Source organism: Octopus bimaculoides, chromosome 18, assembly GCF_046866305.1.
Source record: "Octopus bimaculoides isolate indiv1 chromosome 18, ASM4686630v1, whole genome shotgun sequence".
In the NCBI taxonomy this organism is placed as follows: domain Eukaryota; kingdom Metazoa; phylum Mollusca; class Cephalopoda; order Octopoda; family Octopodidae; genus Octopus; species Octopus bimaculoides.
The window spans coordinates 49,925,359-49,929,880 of NC_142945.1; the positions used below are offsets into that span (position 1 = coordinate 49,925,359).

Below are 4,522 nucleotides of genomic sequence, written 5' to 3' on the forward strand. Positions count from 1 at the left end.
GTTCAGCTCATCTTCACTAAATCTTGCCTTCTTTGCTTATTCCTGTCTTGAGAAAGTGCCTACAATCACTTGCTTGCACGAGTGTGTATAACGTGATTAACGTAGCATAGAATTATAGCCAATTCAAGTGGAATCATATGGAACTCATCTTACAAGTTTTTACGAAACTTTGCAACAAATCTATTATTTTATGTTTACATTCAAGTTAAATTAGTTTTCGTGATAATACACTATCATTAATAAATGATTCACACGGTTCTTCGATGAAATGTTCATGCATTCAAAACTACTTACAAAGTAACGTAGGACAATATATACTGTTAAAATTACTTCCAGTGAAAGTTTATATATAAATTAAAAGATCAAATATAAGTAATATTGTTTTCTGCATAGTATGGCTAATATTTACGATACACATGTATAGTGAAACCTTTGATTGTAGTTGCTTGCAATGAGAACTCGGTGAGCTAACGATATCAAAGAACGTAAATATTACGTAGCGGCACACAACACTTTGCTTTATTTGCTTATCAATCCTCTAACGAACACGTTCATGATTTCGTTGATGAATTTTCTTTAACAATAGACCTGGAAAAGAAGCAGATTAAATCTGTATTAAATATTTATAAATTCTCTCTGCTATGAAAGTTAAAGAGGAAATTTTAATTATGTAAATCAAGCTTTATATTAAGTGTAATATTACATTGTTAACATTGCGGATGATCATAAATGATTTGTGATCACAATTGTTACTCACGTATGGTATTAGTCCTAGACAACAAATGATTATAAAGAGCATTCTATATTGCAGTATTTTAGTAATATATCCGTAGCGTCGTTTTGATAGTTGGTTTTGAAATGAACAACTATTAAACAGATACTGTATTATTACACAGATATTGTACCATACAATAATTTAATGACATACATGTGTAAGTTTAGAGTAGACACATATAAGTAGATATAAACATATACAAGGCCCTTTTCATTTAAAACTCACGTTCACATCAATTTGTGTAGTCGGAGATATTACAAAATATGTTGACATAAAAGGATATTACATTCGTGCTGCATGGGAAAATTGGTTCTATTTTTTTCAGAAATAGATCGTTAATATAGTTTTCATACGATCATAATCGTATGACCACTATATTAGCACTATATCTTCGAGAAATAGAAACGATGTTCCCATGAAAAACAAACGCCGTATATTTTCATTTGTAATAAGTCAATCTTTTTTTTGTCTTTGTTCACTATGAGATATTTCCTATTTGATTCTCTCTAGAAATCAAAGATTATGACTACCATTCCCTCTAGACCTTGCTTTTATGACATGGATATCAATGATTTAAATCTGATCTATTACATTTGAGACTGATCCCACCTTGAGTTGCTGAAGCAGGATAAAAATTATAACAAGCAAATATTATGCTCAATACCAGAGATAATGTCAATTACTTGAGATTAACCACTTGACCATGTACCTTAATGGTTGAATGTATGTACGGCTCCGATCACGATCAGAAGTAGTGGGGGAGCCTCAAAGTCATGTATGATTGAGTTTTCTTTGGGTTTTGAATAATTATCGTAACAAGAGCAAAGTGCAGGAATTATTAGCAATATATATATATATATATATATATATATATATATATATATATATATATATATATATATATATGGCTAACTTCCAGATACAGATAATCAAACTTATTTTCTGTAACTCAATATGTTAATAAAAATGCAAAAAATGTCGAATTTATAAAGATAATTACACAATTAAAGACGTGATGTTCTCTGTAAGTATTTCTGTTATTTAATACCATGAATTTCTGAAAAGTATTCTAAATTATATTCTGGATCTACTTATCATACACGAGGAATAACCTATCATGTCTATTCTACTTATATATATCTTAATCCGTTTTTCTCTCATGTATATATATATATAAGAAATTAAGAAAGCAAAATACAAACACTTTACATAGTTTTAATATAATTCATAATATATCGACTAGTTTCGCTTTTGTTATTCATGATTTTAAGATTTACTTATTTGAATATGTATTTTCTTAAGAACAAAACCTTGTCCATTTTGTGTGTGATGATATTCACGAATAAATGACTTCACTAGTAGAAAATAAGGGGAGGTAACTGGTTATCGTTATTATTTTCAATGTTGTGCGCAAGGGATATAACTGTTCAGCTTTCGGTAAGGGAAGGGGAATATATATATATTAAGTCAAACTCAAAGGCCTTCTTTCATTACGCAAAAGAAACAGCCTCAGTACGCTGTAAGATTGGACCCCTCTTCGAAAAGGATGGCTCCCTCACAGACAGTCCAACTAGGATCAGTGAGGTACTGAATGAGCAATTCAAAAGTGTCTTCACCACTCCATTGGAGCACAGACAAGTGAACAAACCAGTGGACTTCTTTGCTACCTCCCCTATAACCAGTGAGGCAGTTACGATGGAATACATCAACATTAGCGAAGAAGATGTACTACTAGCTATACATGAAGTGGACACAAACTCAACTGCTGGCCCTGATGGTTTCCCAGCAATCCTCCTTAAATCGTGTAAGCATGCCCTGGCAAAACCCCTCCAGATCCTCTCCCAGAGCTTTCTCGCAAACGGAAGACTGCCAAGCAAGCTGAAGGAGGGAATAATATGCCCAATCCATAAAGGGGGAAGCAGAGCAGATGCCAAAAACTATAGGCCTATCTCTCTGACTTCACACATCAGCAAAGTCATGGAAAGGATAATCAGAGGAAAACTGATCGCTTTCCTTGAAGAAAAGAAATTGCTGAGTGATACCCAACATGGCTTTCGACCAGGTAGGAGCTGCCTGACCCAGCTCTTACAACATTACGACTGGGTGTTGAGGCAGTTACTCAACAACTCAAATGTGGACGTAATATACCTTGATTTTGCAAAAGCTTTTGACAAAGTGGATCATGGTGTGATATGCCACAAACTGCGTGATCTTGGCATAGCTGGAAAACTTGGAGAGTGGTTACATGACTTTCTGAAAGATAGAAGTCAGGCAGTAGTGGCTAATGGAGCCACCTCTATGAGAACACAAATAATGAGCGGTGTTCCACAGGGCACTGTCTTGGGACCATTGCTTTTTATAGTCGCTCTCTCAGATATGCCTTCAAGTGCCCGGATAGCCACTCTTGCAAGCTACGCAGACGATACAAAAGTCTCGCAGAAAATACAGAACTCCAGTGATGTTGCACACCTGCAGCAGGAATTGGACTCAGTTTACAGATGGGCTGAGGACAATAATATGCAGTTTAATGCTGAAAAATTCCAAGCCCTGCGCTACCAACGTCCAAAACTGAATATGAAACTTACAGAGTACACTGGTCCACAGGGAATTTCAATCCCAGAGCCTAAATCAGTGAGAGACCTGGGTATCGACATGAGTGGTGATACCTCTTTCCAAGTGCACATTACCAGAATGGCAACAAAGTGCAGACGATTGGCTGGATGGATCCTGAGAACATTCAGAACCAGAGATAAGGAAACCATGATGATCCTCTGGAGGACATTCGTCCTCAGCCGCCTGGATTACTGCTCACAGCTGTGGTCACCCACCAGTCTGAAATTAACAGCAGACCTTGAAGCAATCCAGAGGAGATTCACAAAGAAGATTGTCTCTTTGCAACTGGTCAGCTACTGGGAAAGGCTGAAACAGCTAAGACTCTACTCCCTGGAGAGAAGGCGGGAGAGGTATGCAGTAATATACATCTGGAAGATCCTGGAAGGAATTGTGCCAAATTTTGGCATTGAAAGCTACACCAATGCCAGAACGGGACGGCACTGCATAGTGCCAAAGATCCCAGCAATGCCATCGCGCTTCAGGACCAGTTACTGCAACAGCTTGGGATTCAGGGGCCCACAGCTTTTTAATATTCTCCCAAAGAGCCTGAGGAATCTGCACAAAGTAGATGTAGGAGTTTTTAAATCAAAGCTGGACCTCTTCCTATCGAGAGTCCCAGATGAACCTACCTCGCGGCAGGAGGTGCAAATGAGAGTTGCTAAATCAAACTCCATTCTTCACCAAGTGCCACATATTGTAAGAGGCTCCCTGTAATAACAGTGTAGCAACACGGTGGTGCATCAGCATGGCCGCAGCTCTGAGCTGAAACTTTGAAATGAAATGAAATGAAATATATATATATATATATATATATATATATATATACACAAACAAAATGTTTCGAAAAAATTGTTTAATGAAGGAATTTATGTACAGTGATGTAATCGTGAATTGAAATATGTAAAAACATAAAAGTTAGTTATGCGTGCAGATTAAGACGTGTTCTGTATTTTTCGATGAAAAATGTTTATTTATTTAAACGTTCTTGTGGAGAATTTATGCTTTTGCACTGGAAGACGCGGAAGACTGTGAAATTTGGTTTGATGTTATCTGCATATTTTTCAATATGTTCACCGAGAGGAATAGGCCTGTATTGCGGGAAACAGATTTGCTATTTATGTAGAATTGTTCTCC

The 4,522-nt window shown here is 36.4% G+C and overlaps 1 long non-coding RNA gene across 1 annotated transcript in view; it reads right to left on the bottom strand.

The window, feature by feature from the left end:
• Positions 1-315: 315 nt before the first annotated feature.
• Positions 316-4,522, bottom strand: part of LOC149132070 (uncharacterized) — a 5,206-nt gene continuing 999 nt past the window's right edge. The window contains exon 2 of the long non-coding RNA XR_016245055.1: positions 316-588. This is a non-coding gene — a long non-coding RNA (uncharacterized LOC149132070). The remainder of the gene's footprint in view (positions 589-4,522) is intronic.